This window comes from Coregonus clupeaformis, unplaced genomic scaffold (genome assembly GCF_020615455.1).
Source record: "Coregonus clupeaformis isolate EN_2021a unplaced genomic scaffold, ASM2061545v1 scaf0033, whole genome shotgun sequence".
Lineage (NCBI taxonomy): Eukaryota > Metazoa > Chordata > Actinopteri > Salmoniformes > Salmonidae > Coregonus > Coregonus clupeaformis.
Window position 1 is genome coordinate 721,439 of NW_025533488.1, and position 27,830 is coordinate 749,268.

Sequence of the window (27,830 nt, forward strand, 5' to 3'; positions counted from 1 at the left end):
TAAAGAACAGATTAAATATGTTCTAGGAACGTTCATGCAACATCAGGCGAATGTTTTATACAAACATTCAAAAATCAACAGCACGACTGGACAGTTTTTGTGTTGTGAGAATATTTGGGAACTTTCACAGAACAAGTTTTGAAATGCTGGGCCGTGTATACATATAAAGTGGGTAAAACAGTATGTTAACATTATTAATGGGACCAGTGTTCAATGACTCTATGTACATAGGGCAGCAGTACTGGGTGGTAGCTGGCTAGTGACGGTGTCTAAGGTTCAGGGCAGGGTACTTAGCGGAGGCCGGTTAACCATCAAGGGAATTGTTAACTCACCTACCATCAGTCAGAGACAAAATATGGGAAGTCGTGATGGCAAAAATAAAGAATTCATTTTAGATGTCTCTGAAGGAGACCTTAGTCTCTGAAGGAGGGTGGTTATCTGAAATGAACGAGCAAGAATTGTCAAACTACGAGAGTAAGTGATTTGGAGTTTAGATATTAAAAGTATCATATGCAATGCTAACTTTCTAGTGATAATAAAATGTTCCTTATTCCTTCAGGTCCAGCACTGAGGGGAGGAGATGGGGAGTGAGAAATTACCACACCGTTTTCTTATTCATTGCATTTGGCTTGGAGGTAGGCTACAAATATAGATTCTGTATACAGTAAAAAATATTGTAGTCAAATGCAGTGGCAGTCTGCGCCGTTTATGAACATGGCCTTATTTCTATTACAGCATATTGGATGACTGTCATTCACATTCCATTCACCCAGCTCAATGTAACATCGATTGGTTTAGGCTACTACATGATGCTCAAGTTTTCCCTGTACCCATCATGAGGTTCATACAACCTAGCCTAGGAATTCATGTTTACAACGTACAGTGGGGAAAAAAAGTATTTAGTCAGCCACCAATTGTGCAAGTTCTCCCACTTAAAAAGATGAGAGAGGCCTGTAATTTTCATCATAGGTACACGTCAACTATGACAGACAAAATGAGAAAAAAAAAATCAAGAAAATCACATTGTAGGATTTTTAATGAATTTATTTGCAAATTATGGTGGAAAATAAGTATTTGGTCAATAACAAAAGTTTCTCAATACTTTGTTATATACCCTTTGTTGGCAATGACACAGGTCAAACGTTTTCTGTAAGTCTTCACAAGGTTTTCACACACTGTTGCTGGTATTTTGGCCCATTCCTCCATGCAGATCTCCTCTATAGCAGTGATGTTTTGGGGCTGTCGCTGGGCAACACAGACTTTCAACTCCCTCCAAAGATTTTCTATGGGGTTGAGATCTGGAGACTGGCTAGGCCACTCCAGGACCTTGAAATGCTTCTTACGAAGCCACTCCTTCATTGCCTGGGCGGTGTGTTTGGGATCATTGTCATGCTGAAAGACCCAGCCACGTTTCATCTTCAATGCCCTTGCTGATGGAAGGAGGTTTTCACTCAAAATCTCACGATACATGGCCCCATTCATTCTTTCCCTTTACACGGATCAGTCGTCCTGGTCCCTTTGCAGAAAAAACAGCCCCAAAGCATGATGTTTCCACCCCCATGCTTCACAGTAGGTATGGTGTTCTTTGGATGCAACTCAGCATTCTTTGTCCTCCAAACACGACGAGTTGAGTTTTTACCAAAAAGTTCTATTTTGGATTCATCTGACCATATGACATTCTCCCAATCCTCTTCTGGATCATCCAAATGCACTTTAGCAAACTTCAGACGGGCCTGGACATGTACTGCCTTAAGCAGGGGGACACGTCTTGCACTACAGGATTTGAGTCCCTGGTGGCGTAGTGTGTTACTGATGGTAGGCTTTGTTACTTTGGTCCCAGCTCTCTGCAGGTCATTCACTAGGTCCCCCCGTGTGGTTCTGGGATTTTTGCTCACCGTTCTTGTGATCATTTTCACCCCACAGGGTGAGATCTTGCGTGGAGCCCCAGATCGAGGGAGATTATCAGTGGTCTTGTATGTCTTCCATTTCCTAATAATTGCTCCCACAGTTGATTTCTTCAAACCAAGCTGCTTACCTATTGCAGATTCAGTCTTCCCAGCCTGGTGCAGGTCTACAATTTTGTTTCTGGTGTCCTTTGACAGCTCTTTGGTCTTGGCCATAGTGGAGTTTGGAGTGTGACTGTTTGAGGTTGTGGACAGTTGTCTTTTATACTGATAACAAGTTCAAACAGGTGCCATTAATACAGGTAACGAGTGGAGGACAGAGGAGCCTCTTAAAGAAGAAGTTACAAGTCTGTGAGAGCCAGAAATCTTGCTTGTTTGTAGGTGACCAAATACTTATTTTCCACCATAATTTGCAAATAAATTCATTAAAAATCCTACAATGTGATTTTCTGGAGAAAAAAATTCTCAATTTGTCTGTCATAGTTGACGTGAACCAATGATGAAAATTACAGGCCTCTCTCATATTTTTAAGTGGGAGAACTTGCACAATTGGTGGCTGACTAAATACTTTTTTTCCCCACTGTAGGTGCACAGGTTGAGAGAATTTTGAGTAATCACGGTGACAGACAGTGACACAGTCAATACCGCTTTGCACACTCTTGCCTGCATTTAGCTGATCTAGAGTATAATCATTAGTCCAACAGTTGCAAATGAGAGTTTCTATTGGACCAATTCAGGTATGTTTATCCCTGTTTCGTTCCGTTTGTGTCCATTTAAGATACGTTTTTCAACAGAATTGCCACAATGAATACACACCTGATCACACGCAAACACAGTTAACTTTCATACCAGCCATATACAAACAGTTCATTGTATATACAATTCCTTCTCTATCTACACACTCTCCTCCTTTCACCTTTTCCCTTTGTTTGTGGACTTCAGTGCACAACACATCAGCTGTCTGTGACCAGGCGAAAAAAACTTTCCAAGCCTAACCTTCATATCATGACTACTAACCTCACACAGCCTACATCGTTTTCACGTCATAGTCAACATAGCTGCTAGAACCAACGCGTTAGTAAACCCGCTACAATCATGGACTACAGTGTACAGTCAGCAGCAAGCAGTTAGCATTTACACCGGCGGGCCCTGGTGGCTTTAAATTAATAAAACCAAAAGCTTACCTTGACTTGGAAGAGTTCCAGCCTTGGATAGCCAGCTAGCTAACATAGCATCCCTTTCTGTTTGAGCCGGGTGTTTGAGTAGGCTGAACTAACTAGCTGCATTCCATTCATATACTCATATTCCTTGACTGTGTCCAACACCTCTGACTAACATTTCCCCCACTGCTATTTGAGTGATGGGAGTTGATGCCTCGTCATGGACTGCTGAGGTGCCCAGCTCAGTCTCCGGCCTACATGGCTCATGCATCGTGATTCCCTGCTCATTCAACTACCCAGAACGAAAGATAAAGCCCTCTGAACTCACTGGCATCTGGTTCAAAGGCGCTTATGAGGTTATATACCACCCAGACAGCTCCAGCGTCATCAAAGACTACAAGGGTCGTACAGAGCTGGTGGGAGACCTCCGGCAGAAGAACTGCTCACTCAGAATCGACCCCCTCCATCACAGTGACAAAGGACCCTTTCATTTCAGGATTGAAATAGAAGACCATGACAAGTATTCCTACAAACGTAACACAGTCTCCATTGCAGTGAGCAGTAAGTTCCCTTGGGAAGAATTGACAAGGAGAATTTCAATTTATGTAATACAGTATCCCATTATTTACCCTAATGATAGCTATAGCTTCTTCTAGATTACAATTATAGTGCTGAAAGGACAGACCCAAGAACTAATGGATGCACACCTCAAAAGAACTGCAATAACTGTTCTCTTCTCTTTGCTGATTTCAGGCTCTCCAGACCCCCCCTCTCTGTCAGTGAGGGAGGAGATGAAGGTGGGGGAGGAGGTATCTGCCTCCTGCTCTGTGTCTCACTCCTGCCCATCTGATCCCCCTCTCCTCACCTGGAGCCACTCTGGAACACCCAGCATCCAATCACAGCAGCAGACCAACGGCCAGTGGGAAGTGACATCATCCCTGACTATTAGATCCACCATCGCTGATAACAACCAGTCTCTGGTCTGCACAGCAGCGTACAGGGGAGGGAAGACAGTGAGAAGCTCCAAGACGCTAAATGTAAAATGTAAGTGGTCCACACCTGTGTGTTAACAACACTGTTCTGAAGATTTTCACTTTCACTTCTGTGAAAACAGAATATTTCTGTGAATATGAGGAAAGTGAAACTAGAATTAAACTTACATGATAAGGAAACTAAAACTTTGTCCACTCTTAACCTTTGGAAATTAAAATAGATTGAGGGCATGTGGTTGATCCACTGAATCTGTCCTAAGATGTTTATTACATAGTAATGGAATTCTTGCTAATTATGTTATTCATAGATGCCCCAGTGGACGTGAAGGTGGAGGGAGTGTCCAGTGTGAAGGAAGGAGGCTCTGTAGAGCTGAGATGCTCCAGTGACAGTAACCCTGCTGTCCACAGCTACCGATGGCACAACAGCAGAGGGCCTCTGCCCACTATGGGACCTACCATCACACTGGAGAATGTGACCAGACTCACTGAAGCCCTCTACTGCACTGCCATCAACACAGAGGGACAAGGCCAATCCAGCTCACTGAAGCTCAGTGTAGAGTGTAAGTAGATCCAGAGTTAGTTGATTCATCCACATGTTGTCACTAAGGGGCATGTCATGTCTGTGTATATAATATTAAGACAATGCTCTTGAGGATGTAGTTAGCACTACATGTTCAGTTGAAACAACTGTTCATCATTCTCATCCCAGACCCCCCTGTGATCAAAGTGGACTCTGCCTGCACTTCAGACAGCTCCATGATAACTTGTCTGTGCATTGTGGATTCGGAGCCCCCCGGCACTGTGGAGTGGTCTCTTCCAGCAGGACTCTTGCCCAGTACCAGGGTAGAGATGCATGGGTCAGTTACCATGGTGACCCTACAGAGGGCACTAGGCTTCTCAGAGACCGTCCACTGCAATGCCAGCAACACACAGGGCAATGCCACCTTGTCCTTCACTGTGCCCACAAATGGTAAAGGAAACAGTGGAGGGAAGTGTATCAATAATTAATTATTATTATGCTATATTTATATCATAAGGAATAGTATGGGTACATTGAATAAATCATATTCATCTGTTTTTGGACAGATAAGATGTTCATGATGTACGTTTCAATTGGTATTGCTGCATTAGTGGTGGTAGTAATACTAATTATCATGTCAGCTTGCCTGTCGACCAAGAAGGGGAAAGTTACACTTTTATTTCTTTTTGGAGGGAGTTATGTAGATTTGTGTTTCTTGATAGCTGTTTTGTTCTGTTTTGATATCTTGGCATTTTTCTCATCAGTGGGAGGAGTCATAGTAACCAGCCAATAACCAGTATGCAGGACATGGATGCAGCAAAGGGTGCTTCCTCAGATCCCTCACCATCAAGGTATTTTTCTACAGGCTGTTCTATCTGTGATCATAATGTATACATCCTGCTGAGTTGCTAAAGACCATTAGCCTACATTCACTCTTGTTGTGTCATATAAAGAGAATGCATCACATAGTGGCCCTAACTCTATCCACAGGAAAGAGCAGAAAGACTCCAGCAGTGAAATCCACACAAACTACTACACCAACGATCAGCTACACGGCAACATAGAGGTACTGTATGTACTGTAGACAGAGTGTGAATTTCACCATGACATTCAGGGGGGCCTCTATTGAGTGCATTCGCTTGCCCGTGCAGAGTTTTTTTCAATAAATAATAAAGACGTAAATTAAACAATCAAAATGTATTACCTTTCAATGTGGCATGAACACAACCAGTCATGATATTTTCCTCTGATTGTCAAACAAATCACTTCAAAAAGTAAGCTACCTGTGCATGTTGGTCCACTCAAAAATAATTACAGCATCCAAACTGTATGTAGTCTATAATTGCCCCATTTGATGAATGGAAATATACATCTCTTACAAAACACCAAAAAGTTTGCCAATGACATTCAGCGATTGCCAATGATTAGGACTACATTATTAGAAAAAGCGGGATGGTCACCCTAACATCAGTTGCGGTCAGTGCCGTTTAAGATGAGGGAGGACGATTGTTTAATTTTTGTACGAGCATGGTCTTATTTCTATTACAGCATATTGGATGACTGTCATTCATAGTCCATTTTAGGCTACTACATGATACAAACATTTTCCCTATACCCATCATGAGGTTGCTACAACCTATGAATGAAAGTTTACAACCTAGCTGCACGGGTCGAGAGAATAATGTGAGTAATCAAGGTGACAGACATTGACACAGTCAACACCGCCTTGCACACTTGCCTGCATCTAGCTGATCTAAGGTATAATCATTACTCCAGCAGTTGCAAACAAGAGTTTCTATTGGACAAATTCAGGTATGTTTATCCCTGTTTCGTTCCGTTTGCTTCCATTTAAGAAATGTTTTTCAATATTATGGACTGAATGAATACACCCATGATCACCGCAAACACAGTTCACTTTCATAGCAGCCACATACAAACAGCTTGATAATTTTCTCATTATATATTTCCTTCTCGCATCTACGCGCTCTCCTCCTCTCACCTTTTCCCTTCGCTTGTGAACTTCATTACGCAATACAACAGCTTCATACCATAACCGCTACACACAGCCTACATCGTTGTCACCATATTAGTTAACATCATAGTTAACATAGCTAACATTAGCTACTAGAACTAATGTGTTAATAAACCCGCTACAATCATGCAGTACAATGTAAATCAAGCAGTTTAGCAGTTACACCGGCGGGCCCCGGTGGCAATAAATTAATAAAACCAAAAGCCTTGACTTGGAAGAGTTCCAGTGTTGGATAGCCATAGCCAGCTAGCTAACATAGCATCCCTCTCTGTTTGAGCCAGGTGTTTGAGTAGGCTAAACTAGCTAGCTGCATTCACTGGCTAGGTAAGTGAAAGTGAAACAAAAAATACAATGAAATATAGCTATCTCTCTCTTCTCCTTCATTTTTGAAGATATGTATTTGTTCAAAACTGTTCAACTATTGTCTTTCTATGTCTTTGAGTCAACTACTCACAACATTTTATGCGCTGCAGTGCAAGCTAGCTGAAGCTTATGCTTTCAGTACTAGATTAATTCTCTGATCCTTTGATTGTGTGGACAACATGTCAGTTCACACTGCAAGAGCTCTGATAGATTGGAGGACGTCCTCCAGAAGTTGTCATGATTACTGTGTAAGTCTATGGAAGGGGGTGAGAACCATGAGCCTCTTAGGTTTTGTTTTAGAAGTCAATGTACCCAGGGGAGGACGGAAACTAGCTGTCCTCCGGCTACACCATGGTACTACCCTGGAGAGTGCTGTTGAGGCTACTGTAGACCTTCACAGTAAACAGTGTGTTTTAATCAATTATTTGGTGACGTGGATATATTTAGAATAGTTTTATCTAAAAAGGACACCTTTTTTATTGTTTCACTATTTTTATTTTTATGAAATTCACTGAGGAGGATGGTCCTTCCCTTCCTCCTCTGAGGAGCCTCCACTGCCTAACATACAAAGTCAACTTACTAGACTAGGTTACAATGTGTATTACCATAAACTTGAAATAGGCCTACCAGTAGCCAGTTATGTAGTGATAAAAAAATAGGTGGGTAAACTCTGATTGCCGGTAAGGGGTAAAGAAATTGGTAACGCTCCCTATATTTTCAATTAATTGTTCGGAAAAAGGTGGGTAAACAGCGTTTACTTGCGTTTACCCTCCACTAGGCCTACTCCACTGCCGGTAGCCTACCCTCTCAGTCGAGGCAATTTTACACACATGTTCGAACACATGCAGAACAGGTAGCCTACATTCAATATAATTGAATCAAAACATGTTTTACACCCTAGTTCATGAGTTGTCCATAATTCCTTAGTTAATTATTGGATTCTTCATAGATCATGTGACATATAACACTACCTTTCTTTTCCTTACATTAATGACATTTATGACAATGTTATTTGTCATTATTAAGCATTTAACAATTGAATTAGAACATTGAACTTAAACCCTGTATGAATCATGAATCTTGGAGGTCTCGGAAAATGCACTTTAAGTGTAACTATGCCTACGTAACATTTCATTATGTTTCGCCGTGAAAACAGTTCTCATGGACACACAAATCCAAAATAATGTTTGTCCTATAGCATTGCAAAATCGAATGCTTCTAACCGAACGTTACACTCTTCTAACCGAAAGAGTCACCTTATTTAATGCGCATTTGTGTCTAGCTGTAGGCCAGTTGTCTAGTGATATTGTCGACCATCATCAGCTTATCCAGGAAAGAAAACAATATTAATAGAAAATGATAAAGCTAAATAAATGTTCTACTACTTCTGGCCACAGATGGCACAGAGAACACCAGTACCCATGCGCACCTGAAAAACAAAGCAATGAGTGCTCTAAACAACTGACAAAATCAAACAATGATAAATCAACGGATAGATCTAATGCATTGGAATAAAAGCTATTTTTATCAAGGACGCATGGCAAAGAAATTGTGAAAATCAGGAAATACAAAGGAAAATCTATGCGCAAGGAGCTCAGCCGAGGCCAAAATTCAACACTACTGGGTGGACAGCACTGCCACATAGTAATTAATAGTTTAGACCATGACAGCCATGGGTGTTCATTTAATTTGGAAGCTTTTATTTTCATATTTACCACTGTAAAACATATTTACCACTACAGTTTAAACAAATAGGAGAATGGTTAAATTAGCATTTATTAGAGACCCCCTCAAAGTTGGACTTTTGTTGCATTTAGGGGAGCTAATATCTCATTCAGGGGAGCTGAGCCCCCCCTGGCTCCCCTTTAATTCACACCTTGACTGTAGGCCTACTGCATATCTTTACAGCTACTGTAGAGATGTGAGAAGAACTTTGCTCTAAATACAAAGGATTAAAATAACAATAGAGGTGTTGTTGTTGTTGTTGATGATATCTCTGATCTGGTTTCCTGTAGGCTGGAGAGGATGGTGACCCATTCGAGTGTGATGGTGGAGATGATGGAGTCTATGCTAACGTGTGAACACAACAGGAAGCATGTGGGAGTCTGGCTCAGAGGCCATGGTAGTCAGTCTGTCAAAGGTTCCAGTAAAATATTAACATTTTAACCTAATGTAGCTGAGCTGGCGACTGCTTATATTTGTTAGCTATATGGTTCTCATGGCTAAAGAATATGGTACATTCTTATTTGGGTTGCGGCTTTGTGTTATGGATGTTACAAGGCTTTTGTTTTTATCTATGGCTTGGGTGATTCAGAATGAACCTGATATGGATGGCTATACAGTTATAATATTCGAGAAGTAAATATATATGATTGTCTTTGAAAAAACAGTCACCAGTAATCCACTTATGTGTAACTGACACTCAGGTCAGCACAGTGCTTCTGTGGTCCCCTTGAATGTACAGACAGATACAGTATAGTGTCATTTGTCAAAACAGGCCAGATTGAGATATACTGTATGTACTTGGGATGTAGAATTATAAACTACAGTATCTTGAAAATCTGCTTCAGATGAAATATGAACATGTGTAATTTTTCAACAACAGCATAGATCAAATTAAAAAACAATGTGTTTCATTGCATTTTAATATAGTCTGTAATGTTTGTTCCTGAATCTCCCAATCTACTACTGAGTTATTTTTCATACTTTTTTTCTACCACAGTTTATGTTCTTACTGGGACACTCTGCTCCACATTGATCTGCTGTGTGGGGAAAAACAAACATCTATTATCATAAATCAACTTCAGGGGAGCTGAAGAGCTGACACAACCCGTCCTGGCTGAATGCCTATCTTCACACACTCTGTGTGAGGCATCAGCACAGGACGTACAGGGGTGTGTACACGTACTGGCACAACAGCACGTGACACTGGCGCAGGATATCCGGGACCGAGGAGGGGTACTGGAGGCCACGAGCGTTGAGCCGGCACACTCCGTCCTGGGTGCATGCCCACCTTAGCACGAGACGTGCGTGGTGCTCGCACAGGACGTGCCGGACTGTGCCGGACCACTCGCGGCACAGTACGCAGCTCCGCATAGCCCGGAACCTGCCCAGTCTCACGCTGCCTAGCCTGAGTACGGGGAGTTGGCTCTGCTCTACCTCTACGCTCCGCCAACCTCCCTTCCGGCCCCCCAAACCCGGTGGCCTCCTCTCCTAATCCCCAAGCTCGCCCTGTAGCTGCCCCCAGCAGCCCCGTCGTCCATGCCGTGTGCCCCCCCCTAAAAATTTATTGGGTTGCCTCCTGCGTGTCCGACGTCGACCCGGTTGGCGCCGCTGCTCCTCTCTACGGCGCGCCTCCACCGTCTCCTCCCACGGACGCCGATCCATACCGGCCTGGATCTCCTCCCAAGTCCAGGACCCTTTCCCGTCCAGTATCTCCTCCCATGTCCAGGCTGTCTGCTCCTGGACACGCTGCTTGGTACTTCTGTCACGATCGTTCAACGGAGTGGACCAATGCGCAGCGTGATATGAAGACATACTTTATTAACTAATCACCATACGAACAAAACGATACGTGAAGTCCTCGGTTACAGACACAAACCATACACGGAACAAGATCCCACAACACACTGTGGAAAACAAGCTGCCTAAGTATGGTTCCCAATCAGAGACAACAAGCAACAGCTGATTCACGTTGCCTCTGATTGAGAACCACACTGGCCAACATAGAAATACAACAGACTAGAATGTGAACATAGAACAAACACATTGACTCTACACACCCTGGCTCAACATATTAGAGTCCCCAAAGCCAGGGTGTGACAGAGGTCCGCCACCGTTCTCCCTTTCCTCCGCTGACACTGACCATAAAGGGACACCGTCTTCCAGTTGATGGCGAAACTCGAATCGCATCGCATTATTTCTGCCTCATGTACAAATTCATGTTGTTACTCCTATGAACAGAGAAAGTGAAATATTCCTCGATATTAAGAAAGTCCAAAGCCACTAATAATAACAACAACGCAAGCCTATAGATACACTTTCCTACTCATTCATTACTGCTGCAGTGCTTGTTGTAGTGCTGAGTGGAAATACCCTTACGAAAACAGATTGCAGTCAGAGCACAGTATAACTGCAGTTAGAGTGCAGTATAACTGCAGTATGCTGCAAATACTGTATCCAATGTAACACAGTTTTTTTTGTGCAGTAATTTTGCAGTGTAACTGCAGTTAAAGTGCAGTATAACTGCAGTTCAACTGCAATACTCTGTAGTTATTCTGCAATTACTGCGTCCAAAATACCACAATTGACTTTTTTCTGCAGTTACAAAACTGCAATCTTTTTTTGTAAGGGTAGGAAGAACGTGCATTTTATGGCTTATAAAAGTGTTGAATACAAAGTGTTGACTGTGCTGAGTAAGAACTTAAACATGAACTCACTTATAAAATCAATCTCTTTGCTAGTCTCTCTAGTCATGGTTTTAAATGTTTTGAAATCTCACAGTATCTGTAGCTTTCTTATATGTCTGCTACTTTACTGCAGACACCGTTATCTGAGCCATCCGATTGGCCAGCGGTAGACCTATAGTGCACCTAATTTGCTCTCTGGGCCCACCAGGAAGGCAGAGTTTGTGCCTTCAGACACATGAAATGGTTCAAAATGGCAACAGTTCGCCTACCCGGTGTGCAGGGCAGCTGATTCGGGTGCACCTACCACCAACAGTCCGAGACGAATAAAAATAAGTAGGAACACAAGGCTTTATCATTGGGTTGTTTACAGAAATGTTTGGCGGTCACCTAGGAATGCCTTGGAGATCGACCAGCTCTAGAGAGTTCAGTGAAGTTCAATCTCATGCTTCTCTCTCTGTGGGCTGATATTTCTGTGCAGCAGTCCCGGGGGAGCTGAGCGGCAGGCTCGTGGCTACTCACGCGCAGCTTAGAGGGAACATTGGACAGAAATACTCAGTTTCATCAGCTGTCTGGGTGGCTGGTCTCAGACGATCCCACAGTTGAAGAAGCTGGATGTGGAGGTCCTGGGCTGGCTTGGTTACATGTGGTCTGCAATTGTGAGGCCGGTTGGACATACTGTGAAATTCTCTAAAACGACGTTGGAGGCAGCCTGTGGTAGAGAACTGAACATTACATTATCTGGCAACAGCTCTGTGGACATTTCTGCAGTCAGCATGACAATTGCACGCTCCCCCAAAACTTGAGACATCTGTGGCATTGTGTTGTGTGACAAAATTGCACATTTCAGAGTGGCCTTTTATTGTCCCCACTACAATGTACACCTGTGTAATGATCATGCTGTTTAATCAGCTTCTTGATATGCCACACCTGTCAGGTGGATGGATTATCTTGGCAAAGGAGAAATGCTCACTAACAAGGATGTAAACAAATTTGCGCACAACTTTTGAGAGAAATAAGCTTTTTGTGCATATGGAACATTTCTGGGATATTTTATTTCAGCTCATGAAACATGGGACCAACACTTTACATGTTGTGTTTATAGTTTTGTTCAGTATATATTATTATTATTTAATTTGTTTATTTATTCTGATTTATCAGGAGGTGCTGCAGCACCCATCAGCACCCCTACCTCCCGTGGCTATGTCTGTGATCATAACCTAGAACCCTTTCTGAGTTGCTAAAGACCATTAGCCTACATTCACTCTTGTTGTGTCATATGAAGAGAATGCATCACATAGTGGCCCTAACTCTATCCACAGGAAAGAGCAGAAAGACTCCAGCAGTGAAATCCAGACAAACTACTACACCAACAATCAACTATATGGCAACATGGAGCTATGTACTGTAGGCCTACTGCAGACATTTACAGTAGATATCTGAGAAGAACTTTGCTCTAAATACAAAGGATTTAAAAAACAATAGAGGTGTTGTTGATGATGATGATGATACGATATCTCTGATCTGGTTTCCTGTAGGCTGAAGAGGATGGCGACCCATACCAGTGTGATGGTGGAGACGATGCAGTCTATGCTAACGTGTGAACACAACAAGAAGAATGTGGAAGTCAACTGGCTCAGTGGGCATGGTCCTCAGTCTTTTAAAGGTTCCAGTAAAATATTAACATTTTAACCCAATGTAGCAGAACAGGTGACTGCTTATATCTGTTAGCTTTATGGTTCTTGTGGCTAATGAATATGGTACATTCTTATTTGGGCTGTGGCTTTGTGTTATGGCTTTTACAAGGCTTTTGTTTAATATCTATGGCTTGGGTAATTCAGCAATGTTTTTACTAAACGTTAAATATGCACAATAAAATATCCAGTATTTAACAATAGCTTGTTTCACACATCCCCAGCTGTCTGTTGCAATTGTGCCTTGAGGGTAATCTGAGGATCTGAATACGAGTGTGGGACTTTCAGTGTTTCTCCACTTGGGGTTGCTCTTTCATTTATTGAGATTTTCAATGTCTTTATTTCCATAGGGTTTGAGCTATTTCACAATACTGCTTTTGTCAATATACTGTAGCTTTAGGTTTATTGACCCGCTCTATAAGAACATACCAGTAACAGGAATACAAAATCAAAATACAGACAATGATTAATTTGTATTAGGTTTTGATTATAGCTCTGTATACATTATCGAATCTGAATAAAAAAAAAACAGTTTGTTTCACAAAACGTTTATTTTGAGCAAATATTTCAGATGTTTTGAAAGGTATAGAATGTATAAATTGATTTAGTGTAATGAATTGTGGGCATGGTGTGATCTCCTACCTACGTCATTGAAAGGGTGAGAAACATAACGATCCTATTAAATTATTCTAATAATTCATATTTTAATTAAATTCTAGTATTCTAATTCCTAATTATATGGTGAGAAAGGCCTCCCCATACTCATTCCTGGCAGTGCAGGATATAGTGTCCTTATCCTCAAACTCCCCCTCCACTAAAACTGTCAATCAAATCAAATCAAATGTTATGTTATTGGTCACATATAGCTTGGATCCCCGTATTATCGGCATATTCAACAGCGTTTAAAAAATACATTACCTTCAACATTATTATCTTGTGATCAAGCCATCAATGTTATGTGATTATTGGTGTCGTAAACATTTGACAAGTTTGACATTTCAGTGGAAATATTACTATTATCAGCTTTTTGATAAGCGGTTTAGCAAAAAAATAAGTCCCGTATTATCGGCATACGGCCCCCAGTTATTGGCCACCTTACTATTCTGTTCAATTACAAGATATATCCGTTTAATTTTGTTCAAAAAAGAGACACCAACCTCGTATCCGAAGTCTTTACTAGATAGTTGACTAGCCTTCCGGTAAAAAAGACTAGCCTGTCAACTTTTCATTGTGTAGCCCGGTGTGCCCTCCTGTGGAGGTTTCTTCACCAACATATTCAGTGTTGTAACCAAATAATGTCTCATCATTTGTTTTACAGATTCATCTTATGTTTTGAGAAAGTAGATAACAGTTGAATTCTAAAATATGAGTATTAATAATTTACGTCACATAAAACTTTAATTTCAGTTATGTGCATTGACATAAACAATGAAAACACTGTTGGAGTTTGAGTTGCAGAGATGCACATGGAAAGTAAAGGAAGAAATACACAAGAGTGGTTCAATAAATATATATATTTTATTTTAGACATTTATTTTTTTGTACAAAGAAATAATTTAATATGAACACAAACAAAACAAACAATTACATCTCAACCTCCATCCCTATATTGTCACAAAAATCACAATAATAATCCAGCTCCACCGATACCACTTGATCCCACTGCACACACCTGCAGTGGAACCAGTGCTGACAGAAGTCACAGCACAACCCAACATGGCATCTCTGAGATCCCCAGAGATTGGAAAGCTGCCGCGGTCATCCCCCTCTTCAAAGGGGGTGACACTCTAGATCCAAACTGTTACAAACCTATATCCATCCTGTCCTGCCTTTCGAAAGTTTTTGAAAGCCAAGTTAACAAACAGATCACCCACCATTTCGAATCCCACCGTACCTTCTCCGCTATGCAATCCGGTTTCCGAGCTGGTCATGGGTGCACCTCAGCCACGCTCAAGGTCCTAAACGATATTATAACCGCGATCGATAATAGATAGTACTGTGCAGCCGTCTTCATCGACCTGGCCAAGGCTTTCGACTCTGTCAACCACCGCATTCTTATTGGCAGACTAAATAGCCTTGGTTTCTCAAATGACTGCCTCACCTGGTTCACCAACTACTTCTCAGATAGAGTTCAATGTGTCAAATCGGAGGGCCTGTTGTCTGGACCTATGGCAGTCTCTATGGGGGTGCCACAGGGTTCAATTCTTGGGCCGACTCTTTTCTCCGTGTATATCAATGATGTCGCTCTTGCTGCTGGTGACTCTCAGATCCACCTCTCACGCAGACGACACCATTTTGTATACATCTGGCCCTTCATTGGACACTGTGTTAACAAACCTCCAAACGAGCTTCAATGCCATACAACACTCCTTCAGTAGCCTCCAACTGCTCTTAAACACTAGTAAAACTAAATGCATGCTCTTCAATCGAACGCTGCTGGCACCCGCCCACCCGACTAGAATCACTACTCTCGGCGGGTCTGACCTAGAGTATGTGGACAACTACAAATACCTAGGTGTCTGGTTAGACTGTAAACTCTCCTTCCAGACTCACATAAAGAATCTCCAATCCAAAGTTAAATCTAGAATCGGCTTCCTATTTCGCAACAAAGCCTCCTTCACTTCCTTCCAATCCAAAGTTAAATTGACTCATGCTGCCAAACATGCCCTCGTAAAACTGACTATCCTACCGATCCTTGACTTCGGCGATGTCATTTACAAAATAGCCTCCAACACTCTACTCAGCAAATTGGATGTAGTCTATCACAGTGCCATCCGTTTTTTCACCAAAGCCCCATATACTACCCACCACTGTGACCTGTACGCTCTTGTTGGCTGGTCCTCACTACATATTCGTCGCCAAACCCACTGGCTCCAGGCCATCTATAAATCACTGCTAGGCAAATCCCCGCCTTATCTTAGCTCATTGGTCACCATAGCAACACCCACCCGTAGTATGCACTCCAGCAGGTATATCTCACTGGTCATCCCTAAAGCCAACACCTCCTTTGGCCGCCATTCCTTCCAGTTCTCTGCTGCCAATGACTGGAACGAACTGCAAAAATCTCTGAAGCTGGAGACTGTTATCTCCCTCACTAACTTTAAGCATCAGTTGTCAGAGCACCTTACCGATCACTGCACCTGTACACAGCCCATCTGAAATTAGCCCACCCAACTACCTCATCCCCATATTGTTATTTATTTTGCTCATTTGCACCCCAGTATCTCTATTTGCACATCATCTCTTGCACATCTATCATTCCAGTGTTAATACTAATTGTAATTATTTTGCACTATGGCCTCTTTATTGCCTTACCTCCATAACTTGCTACATTTGCACACACTGTATATATATTTTCTGTTGTATTTTTGACTTTATGTTTTGTTTTGCCCCATATGTAACTCTGTTTTGTTGTTTTTATCGCACTGCTTTGCTTTATCTTGGCCAGGTCGCAGTTGTAAATAAGAACTTGTTCTCAACTGGCTTACCTGGTTAAATAAAGGTTAAATAAAAATAAATAAAAAACCATCTTCAGTTTCCCCCTCTCGACCGCTTCGCCCACTTCCTTAGTCTTAAAATAGAATTATATAGAATTACATTGTATGCTGTAGCGTTAAGATTTCCCTTCACTGGAAATAAGGGGCCTAGCCCAAACCATGAAAAACAGCCCCAGACCATTATTCCTCCTCCACCAAACTTTACAGTTGGCACTATGCATTGGGGCAGGTAGCGTTCTCCTGGCATCCGCCAAACACAGATTCATCCATCGGACTGCCAGATGGTGAAGCGTGATTCATCAGTTCAGAGAACGCGTTTCCAATTGTCCAATGGCGGCGAGCTTTAAACCACTCCAGCCAACGCTTTGCATTGCGCATTGGGGTTTTTAGGCTTGGGTGCGGCTGCTGGACCATGGAAAACCCATTTCTTGAAGCTCCCGACAAACAGTTATTGTGCTGACGTTGCTTCCAGAGGCAGTTTAGAACGCGCTACGTGCTTCAGCACTCAGCGGTCCGGTTCTTTGAGCTTGAATGGCCTACCACTTTGCGGCTGAGCCGTTATTGCTCCTAGACGTTTCCACTTCACAACAACGCCACTTACAGTTGACCGGGGCAGCTCTAGCAGGGCAGAAATTTCACGAACTGACTTGTTGGAAAGGTGGCATCCTATGACGGTGCCACATTGAATGTCACTGAGCTCCTCAGTAAGGCCATTCTACTGACAATGTTTGACTATGGAGATTGTATGGCTGTGTGCTCAATTTTATACACCTGTCAGCAACGGGTGTGGCTGAAATAGCCGAATCCACTAATTGAAAGGGGAGTCCACATACTTTTGTATATACAGTTGAAGTCGGAAGTTTACATACACCTTAGCCAAATACATTTAAACTCAGTTTTTCACAATTCCTGACATTTAATCCTAGTAAAAATTCCCTGTTTTAGGTCAGTTAGGATCACCACTTTATTTTAAGAATGTGAAGCGTCAGAATAATAGTAGCGAGAATTATTTATTTCAGCTTTTATTTATTTCATCACATTCCCAGTGGGTCAGAAGTTTACATACACTCAGTTAGTATTTGGTACCATTGCCTTTAAATTGTTTAACTTGGGTCAAACGGCTTGTGTAGCCTTCCACAAGCTTCCCACAATAAGTTGTGTGAATTTTGGCCCATTCCTCCTGACAGAGCTGGTGTAACTGAGTCAGGTTTGTAGGCCTCCTTGCTCGCACATGCCTTTTCAGTTCTACCCACACATTTTCTATAAGATTGAGGTCAGGGCTTTGTGATGGCCACTCCAATACCTTGACTCTGTTGTCCTCAAGCCATTTTGCCACAACTTTGGAAGTATGCTTGGGGTCATTGTCCATTTGGAAGACCCATTTGCAACCAAGCTTTAACTTCCTGACCGATGTCTTGAGATGTTGCTTCAATATATTCACATAATGTTCCTTCCTCATGATGCCATCTATTTTGTGAAGTGCACCAGTCCCTCCCCTTTTTCCTCCAAACATAACAATGGTCATTATGGCCAAACAGTTATATTTTTGTTTCATCAGACCAGAGGACATTTCTCCAAAAAGTAAGACATTTTTCCCATGTGCAGTTGCAAACCGTAGTCAGGCTTTTTTATGGTGGTTTTGGAGCAGTGGCTTCTTCCTTGCTGAGCGGCCTTTCAGGTTATGTCAATATAGGACTCATTTTACTGTGGATATAGATACTTTTGTACCTGTTTCCTCCAGCATCTTCACAAGGTCCTTTCCTGTTGTTCCTCCAGCATCTTCACAAGGTCCTTTCCTGTTGTTCTGGGATTGATTTGCACTTTTCGCACCAAAGTACATTCATCTCTAGGAGACAGAACTCATCTCCTTCCTGAGCGGTATGATGGCTGCGTGGTCCCATGGTGTTTATACTTGAATACTATTGTTTGTACAGATGAACATGGTACCTTCAGGTGTTTGAAAATTGCTCCCAAGGATGAACCAGACTTGTGGAGGTCTTTTCTGAGGTCTTGGTTGATTTCTTTTGATTTTCTCATGATGTCAAGCAAAGAGGCACTGAGTTTGAAGGTAGGCCTTGAAATACATCCACAGGTACACCTCCAATTGACTCAAATGATGTCAATTAGCCTATCAGAAGCTTCTAAAGCCATGACATCCTTTTCTGGAATTTTCCAAGCTGTTTAAAGGCACAGTCTTAGTGTAACAGTGAATTATATGTGAAATAATCTGTCTATAAAAAATTGTTGGAGAAATTACTTGTCATGCGCAAAGCCAAAACTATAGTTTGTTAACAAGAAATTGGTGGAGTGGTTAAAAAACGAGTTTTAATGACTCAAACATAACTGTATGTAAACTTCCGACTTCAACTGTATAGTGTACCTCTCCTCCTATCTGTGTTGCCATACCTTGCCCCTCTGGGGAAATATTTCAGACAAGGTAAATAATCTTTAGTCCCTCTGTCACATAAATGATTTATCTGACTAACCTAACCTCTATTATGTTAGAGAATTTTAAAAGGCAGGTAATCTTACATCACCGGTTAGAGCGTTGTCAGTAACCGAAAGGTCGCTGGTTCGAATCCTCGAGCTGACAAGATGAAAGGCACTAAACCCCAATTGCTCTTGTAAGTCGCTCTGGATAATAGCGTCTGCTAATTGACTAAAATGTTAATGTTAATCACAGTCAGGATGGGAAGGAAGAAGATATGACCGTCTTATGGTAGCTGCAGGCTGATAGTCATCTTCAAAATGATTCTCAAAAGGTGGTTGGGTCAAATAGGCCTCAACACTTTTAATTTCCCATGTGCCTTGTGTAAATAAGTAAAGTATGTGTGTGTTTGGGGAGGGGATGTTAAGCCTGCTGGTTGTAGTACAGTACTTCCGTGTGTGTGTGTTTCTCTCTGTGTGTCGTCTCCCCTAATCCATTCCTCACCTGTTTCTGGGTCTGTTGCCATTGCTGATGCTGCCTCCTACCAGTGTCTCTAGGGAGGGCAGAGCAGAACGGCTCAGCTGCTATCTACTTGGCCCTCTCCGACCCCCAGGTATGGCCTGGCACGGGCACCACCTCAACACCAACAGCCACTCCTCCACTGCAGGCTCCTCCTGCCTCTGCCTCTCCGCCTAGACCAGCACCCAGAGACCACCACCAACACCTCACAGGCCGGCCCAACGCAGCCAGGCCACTGGGGGAAATAAGAACTGAAGGCAACATTGTCAATACAACAATAACAACAACAGGCCACAACAGAGACAGACAGAGAATAAGTCAATAAAGGACAGGGTAATGTTCAGAAGGCACAACACATAAGAAAACACAGTAAAACAGGAGGTAGAATACTATCTGAACTTGTGCAATATCAAATGCTTGTTTATTTGTTTTCGTTGCAACACGTTTTGTTATGGTGTGTGCTCTAATAAACACAACCCAGCTTCAATAAAGAACATCAAGAGGACAGCATCAACAGGGTTGAGTTCTGGTGGATGACAATGTACACGTTGAAGATAGTAGTAGGCCTAATGTAATGAATAGAGATTATCTGATTAATTGCTAGACCTACTTGGCAGAGAAACACATAAGATCATATCTAGACAATACATTTATATCTGAACTTTCGACAATGTTGTTCTCTACTGAACACAGCCTGGGTACACAAACACTTTACAATGACAGACAGGTGAGCAACTAGCCAGGTTATCCCAATCCTTTGTGTGTGTGTGTGTATGTGTGTGTTTGTGTGAATGTATGGACAATGGAGGAGAGATATATAAAACCACTTCTAACACTATTTCCCCTGTTTAACACCTTAAATATGTGCCATTACACATCTATCTAACTATTTGTAGCTAGTTAAACATAGCTAGCTAGCTAATGTTAGCTAACCAAGCTAGCTAGCTAGCTGATCATTTAGTGAACAGAACTCGTGAGCATCGCATTCAAATTTGCTTTATAAATTTAATTTTGTTGTTGCAAACTGACTAAGTAGATATCTATTTAGCTATCTCTCTATACCAATTTCTGATGATCCATTGATTTCATCCATGATGTCTTGATGGCTGTGTCGCAAGCTAAATGCAAAAAACATAAACAAATCGTTAGGACCAATGAGAGTTGAGCTACTGAGTTTGGACATCACACACACACATGTCCATATATTGCATTGCGTTGGCAGCCATATTGGATTTTCTATCCAGTGATTTTCTATCCTGGAACCGGGACCACGTTATACCTCAGCCAGACTATCCCATTCTTGCTTTGACCTTTGAAATCAAAACTGGTTATGCTGTTCACACTGTCCTATGAAACTATGATGTAACATGTTTCATTCTCGGTCTTCCAACAGTTATTTTTCCTATCAAGTTTTGCAATCACTTAAAAGGTAATGGGAAATGATTTCGCCATTCAAATAATATCATGATATTTTTTTTCGGATATCCGGATAGTTGAAATACAGGTATCTTAAAGAAAAAAAGGTATATTATTTTGTAACTTCAATGGGGACTTGCTCGTAAGACTCAGGGGGTGGCGGTGCACTCTTGTTGTTTCAGCACAGGGGAGTTGGGGGAGGGGGCGTGAGAGGAGCAGGAGCCGGTGTGTCTGACACAGAGGGAGAGAGAGAGCGAGAAAGTAGCCAAACTGGCTCACTCAAGTTAGACAAACTTGTTGCTGCAATAGGTTATCTATCATCTCATCTGGTAGTGTCTGTCTTGACAGCATCAAATCGATGTAAAGAAGCTAGCTACGCTAGACAGCCAAGTTAGTTAGCCTGCTAGCAAGGCTAATTGAGGCTACTTTAATGAGCTCCCTCTCGTACTTGTCTACAACAACTCCATTTATATTAAACAACAGCCTACCTGTTGGTTGATAATTGTAGCCTCCTCCTAGCCAACTTTATTCCGTAATTGTAATTCCATTTGACATTGATTAGAAATCTCCCACTAGACTTGCTACACATTGTCACGCCCTGGCTCTGGGACTCTGTTATGTTGAGCCAGGGTGTGTTGTTTCTATGTGTTTTGTGTTCTAGGTTTATCTAGCTCATGTGTTTCTGTGTTGGCCGGGGTGGTTCTCAATCAGAGGCAACGAGTATCAGCTGTTGCTTGTTGTCTCTGATTGGGAACCATACTTAGGCAGCCTGTTTTCCACAGTGTTTTGTGGGATCTTGTTCCATGTTGGTTTTGTATTGTAACCAAGGACTTCACGTTATCGTTTTGTTTTTGTTCGTGTGGTGAATCTAAATAAAAGTATGTTCACTTCTCACGCTGCGCATTGGTCCACTCTCTTCAACGAGCGTGACAGAAGATCCCACCATAACTGGACCAAGCAGCGTGTCCAGGAGCCAACGCCAGAGGTGACTCTGATTGATGTCCACCTCGACTGGGTCAAGCAGCGTGTCCAGGAGCCAACGCCAGAGAGGACTCTAATGGATATCAACCTCGACTGGGTCAAGCCGCGTGAGGAGGAGAGAGGTTGGACTTGGGAGCAGAGGATGGAGAGTCATGAGAGAGCCATGAAGGCCATAGCCACGGGGGAGAGACAAACCCAATAATTTTTAGGGGGGGGGGGGCTCACACCGTGGACGACGGGGCTGCTGGAGGCAGATAAGGGGCGAGTTAGTGGACGAGGAGAGAAGGCCACCGGGTTACGGGAGCCATTGGCGAGTAGAGGGAAGGAAAATGTAGAGGCACGGCGAGAGGTACTGAGGTGTGTTGCCAGTCCGGTCCGGCCCGTTCCTGATCCCCGGGTAAGGCCAGTGGCGTGTGTTCCCAGTGCGGTCCGGCCTGTTCCTGTCCCTCGCACCAAGCCTGTGATGCGCGTCGCCAGCCCGGTCTGCCCTGTTCCTGCTCCCCGCACCAAGCCAATGGTGCGCGTCGCCAGCCCGGCCCGGCCTGTTCCTGCTCCCCGCACTAAGCCAATGGTGCGCGTCGCCAGCCCGGCACGGCCTGTTCCTGCTCCCCGCACCAAGCCTATGGTGCGCGTCGCCAACCCGGCCCGGCCTGTTCCTGCTCCCCGCACCAAGCCAATGGTGCGCGTCACCAGCCCGGCCCAGCCTGTTCCTGCTCCCCGCACCAAGCCTATGGTGTGCGTCGCCAGCCCGGTCCGGCCCGTTCCTGCTCCCCGCACCAAGCCAATGGTGCGCGTCGTCAGCCCGGTCCGGCCCATTCCTGCTCCCCGCACCAAGCCTGTGGTGCGCATCGTCAGCCCGGTCCGGCCCGTTCCTGCACCCCGCACAAAGCCTGTGGTGTGCGTCGTCAGTCCGGCACAGCCCGTGCCTGAGTCATCGGTGCCTGGTCAGGTACCGGTCAGCTGCTCCACATCGGAGCCTAAGCAATCCGCTCCACCGATGTCCAGTCCAGCTCCAGCCAGCGGGGCCAGACCGGACCAGGGGCACTACGGAGGGTGGTGCTCAAGCCCGGAGCCGGAACCACCTCCGAGGAGGAATGCCCACCCGGGCCTCCCCTGTTCGGTTTATGTTTGGCGCGGTCGCAGTCCGCGCTTTGGGGGGGGGGGTACTGTCACGCCCTGGCTCTGGGACTCTGTTATGTTGAGCCAGGGTGTGTTGTTTCTACAGTGGGAAAAAAAAGTATTTAGTCAGCCACCAATTGTGCAAGTTCTCCCACTTAAAAAGATGAGAGAGGCCTGTAATTTTCATCATAGGTACATGTCAACTATGACAGACAAAATGAGAGAAAAAAATCCAGAAAATCACATTGTAGGATTTTTTATGAATTTATTTGCAAATTATGGTGGAAAATAAGTATTTGGTCAATAACAAAAGTTTCTCAATACTTTGTTATATACCCTTTGTTGGCAATGACACAGGTCAAACGTTTTCTGTAAGTCTTCACAAGGTTTTCACACACTGTTGCTGGTATTTTGCCCCATTCCTCCATGCAGATCTCCTCTAGAGCAGTGATGTTTTGGGGCTGTCGCTGGGCAACACAGACTTTCAACTCCCTCCAAAGATTTTCTATGGGGTTGAGATCTGTAAACTGGCTAGGCCACTCCAGGACCTTGAAATGCTTCTTACGAAGCCACTCCTTCGTTGCCCGGGCGTTGTGTTTGGGATCATTGTCATGCTGAAAGACCCAGCCACGTTTCATCTTCAATGCCCTTGCTGATGGAAGGAGGTTTTCACTCAAAATCTCACGATACATGGCCCCATTCATTCTTTCCTTTACACGGATCAGTCGTCCTGGTCCCTTTGCAGAAAAACAGCCCCAAAGCATGATGTTTCCACCCCCATGCTTCACAGTAGGTATGGTATTCTTTGGATGCAACTCAGCATTCTTTGTCCTCCAAACACGACGAGTTGAGTTTTTACCAAAAAGTTCTATTTTGGTTTCATCTGACCATATGACATTCTCCCAATCCTCTTCTGGATCATCCAAATGCACTCTAGCAAACTTCAGACGGGCCTGGACATTAACTGGCTTAAGCAGGGGGACACGTCTTGCACTGCAGGATTTGAGTCCCTGGCGGCGTAGTGTGTTACTGATGGTAGGCTTTGTTACTTTGGTCCCACCTCTCTGCAGGTCATTCACTAGGTCCCCCCGTGTGGTTCTGGGATTTTTGCTCACCGTTCTTGTGATCATTTTGACCCCACGGGGTGAGATCTTGCGTGGAGCCCCAGATCGAGGGAGATTATCAGTGGTCTTGTATGTCTTCCATTTCCTATTAATTGCTCCCACAGTTGATTTCTTCAAACCAAGCTGCTTACCTATTGCAGATTCAGTCTTCCAAGCCTGGTGCAGGTCTACAATTTTGTTTCTGGTGTCCTTTGACAGCTCTTTGGTCTTGGCCATAGTGGAGTTTGGAGTGTGACTGTTTGAGGTTGTGGACAGGTGTCTTTTATACTGATAACAAGTTCAAACAGGTGCCATTAATACAGGTAACGAGTGTAGGACAGAGGAGCCTCTTAAAGAAGAAGTTACAGGTCTGTGAGAGCCAGAAATCTTGCTTGTTTGTAGGTGACCAAATACTTATTTTCCACCATAATTTGCATATAAATTCATTAAAAATCCTACAATGTGATTTTCTGGAATTTTTTTCCTCAATTTGTCTGTCATAGTTGACGTGTACCTATGATGAAAATTACAGGCCTCTCTCATCTTTTTAAGTGGGAGAACTTGCACAATTGGTGGCTGACTAAATACTTTTTTTCCCCCACTGTATGTGTTTTGTGTTCTAGGTTTATCTAGCTCATGTGTTTCTGTGTTGGCCGGGGTGGTTCTCAATCAGAGGCAACGAGTATCAGCTGTTGCTTGTTGTCTCTGATTGGGAACCATACTTAGGCAGCCTGTTTTCCACAGTGTTTTGTGGGATCTTGTTCCGTGTTGGTTTTGTATTGTAACCAAGGACTTCACGTTATCGTTTTGTTTTTGTTCGTGTGGTGAATCTAAATAAAAGTATGTTCACTTATCACGCTGCGCATTGGTCCACTCTCTTCAACGAGCGTGACACACATGGAGCCTCTGACAAATAGTGCTACTTTGATTGACCGACAATAACAAGCTACACGCATAAAAAGTGTGTAGGCTACCTGAACATTTATGGGGCACACTCCTAAATACGGTCATAAAACTGTTGTTTTATAAAAAATTCTAAGGTTATGGTCTATTCTTGTATATAGCAATGTCACATAGACAATTTAATAACAATTTAGACAAAGCCTTTTCATTAAAATAGGCCTATTTCTTTTCTCCTAAAAAAGGAACACTCTCCAAAGTAATCGAATACTAACATTCATTCGAATATTCAAATAACTGTTCACATACCTAAAAGGTAAGAACAAAGAAGAAAAAGTTCTTTAAGTAAGTATTTTATTATTTTCAACCAAAACCAACAGGTTCAAGAACCTTGTCTTGTAAATCTGGTGACATACTGTATGCAGATATTACCGGTACCTTGATTAGTATAAGATATTATATGCTATTTACCAGACGCTTTTATCCAAAGCGACTTACAATCATGTGTGCATAGCATACATACATGTATGGAATGTGCCTGAAAAATTCTGTACTACCGATTTACATTTATATAAGCCTTTCTTCACTTCTATATGAAGTCTAGTAACTTCATATGCTCTCAGTCTACTCAGTGACAGATGTTCCAAGTTCCTTACGCATCACTCTCTCTGCGTCTTCCCTCAGGTCGTTGAGGGCAGATGTCAGCAGGTAGTAACAAGCAGTGAAGGTGACCCCAGCTGATGCTACAGTACCCAGCACTGGGATACGTTTCTCAAGCAAAGAAGTGAATGTCTGCTGTGCTACTGCAACCTGGCTTAGAATACCTTGCATTTTGATCTCTGAAAGATCTCTTCCAATGGTTGAGTGCACCTCCTCAAAGAGCACCTAAAGGGGGTGGGAGGGGATTTTGGGGTGACAGAAAAGTAATTAAGTGATTATGGATAGCAAAGAAAATCGACCTTTTGGAGAGATTTGTTTTTAAAGTGATAAATTATTATTGATTATTATTGATTTATCAATTATTATCAAAATGTTTAATATTGTTGCTATCTGATATTAAAGGACATCGGTTCCTTTACCTGATATGTCTTTCCTGTCAGTGCAGCTAACTGATGTACAGGTCCTAATCCAGGCACTTGTCATCTCCCGTCTGGATTACTGCAACTCGCTGTTGGCTGGGCTCCCTGCCTGTGCCATTAAACCTGCTGCCTTTGATACTGTGAACCATCAGATCCTCCTCTCCACCCTCTCCGAGCTGGGCATCTCCGGCGCGGCTCACTCCTGGATTGCGTCCTACCTGACCGGTCGCTCCTACCAAGTGGCGTGGCGAGAAGCTGTCTCCGCACCACGTGCTCTCACCACTGGTGTCCCCAGGGCTCAGTTCTAGGCCCTCTCCTTTTCTCCCTATACACCAAGTCACTTGGCTCTGTTATATCCTCACATGGCCTCTCCTATCATTGCTACACTGACGATACACAACTAATCTTCTCCTTTCCCCCTTCTGATAACCAGGTGGCGAATCGCATCTCTGCATGTCTGGCAGACATATCAGTATGGATGACGGATCACCACCTCAAGCTGAACCCTGGCAAGACGGAGCTGCTCTTCCTCCCGGGGAAGGACTGCCCGTTCCATGATCTCGCCATCACGGTTGACAACTCCGTTGTGTCTCCTCCTCCAAGAGTGCGAAGAGCCTTGGCGTGACCCTGGACAACACCCTGTCGTTCTCCGCTAACATCAAGGCGGTGACCCGATCCTGCAGGTTCATGCTCTACAACATTCGGAGAGTACGACCCTGCCTTACACAGGAAGCGGCACAGGTCCTAATCCAGGCACTTGTCATCTCCCGTCTGGATTACTGCAACTCGCTGTTGGCTGGGCTCCCTGCCTGTGCCATTAAACCCCTACAACTCATCCAGAATGCCGCAGCCCGTCTGGTGTTCAACCTTCCCAAGTTCTCTCACGTCACCCCCTCCTCCGCACACTCCACTGGCTTCCAGTTGAAGCTCGCATCCGTTACAAGACCATGGTGCTTGCCTATGGAGCAGTGAGGGGAACGGCACCTCCGTACCTTCAGGCTCTGATCAGTCCCTACACCCAAACGAGGGCATTGCGTTCATCCACCTCTGGCCTGCTGGCTCCCTTCCTCTGCGGAAGCATAGTTCCCGCTCAGCCCAGTCAAAACTGTTCGCTGCTCTGGCACCCCAATGGTGGAACAAGCTCCCTCACGACGCCAGGACAGCGGAGTCACTCACCACCTTCCGGAGACATTTGAAACCCCACCTCTTTAAGGAATACCTGGGATAGGATAAAGTAATCCTTCTACCCCCCCAAAAAAATAATAATAATAATAAATAAATAAATAAAATGAATAACATTTGTAAAGTGGTTATCCCACTGGCTATAGGGTGAATGCACCAATTTGTAAGTCGCTCTGGATAAGAGCGTCTGCTAAATGACGTAAATGTAAATGTAATGGTGTGGGGTGGCATTTCTTTGGGGGGCCGCACAGCCCTCCATGTGCTCGCCAGAGGTAGCCTGACTGCCATTAGGTACCGAGATGAGATCCTCAGACCCCTTGTGAGACCATATGCTGGTGCGGTTGGCCCTGGGTTCCTCCTAATGCAAGACAATGCTAGACCTCATGTGGCTGGAGTGTGTCAGCAGTTCCTGCAAGAGGAAGGCATTGATGCTATGGACTGGCCCGCCCGTTCCCCAGACCTGAATCCAATTGAGCACATCTGGGACATCATGTCTCGCTCCATCCACCAACGCCACGTTGCACAACAGACTGTC

General features: G+C 43.7%; 3 long non-coding RNA genes across 3 annotated transcripts; 2 read left to right on the forward strand and 1 right to left on the reverse strand.

Moving 5' to 3' along the window:
* Positions 1 to 4,509: 4,509 nt before the first annotated feature.
* LOC123483130 lies at positions 4,510 to 5,156 on the forward strand. The gene is made up of 3 exons (XR_006658086.1): positions 4,510 to 4,616; positions 4,766 to 5,026; positions 5,143 to 5,156. It is a non-coding gene; the product is annotated as an uncharacterized LOC123483130 (long non-coding RNA).
* A 20-nt stretch (positions 5,157 to 5,176) lies between these two features.
* Positions 5,177 to 12,942, forward strand: LOC123483129. Its single transcript, XR_006658085.1, has 3 exons — positions 5,177 to 5,427; positions 5,567 to 5,642; positions 12,916 to 12,942. It is a non-coding gene; the product is annotated as an uncharacterized LOC123483129 (long non-coding RNA).
* Positions 12,943 to 19,505: 6,563 nt separating this feature from the next.
* On the reverse strand, positions 19,506 to 26,202 carry LOC121542468. Its single transcript, XR_005995911.2, has 3 exons — positions 26,114 to 26,202; positions 25,859 to 25,919; positions 19,506 to 19,750 (listed from the first exon to the last, which is right to left on the reverse strand). It is a non-coding gene; the product is annotated as an uncharacterized LOC121542468 (long non-coding RNA).
* Between the last annotated feature and the right edge of the window lie 1,628 nt (positions 26,203 to 27,830).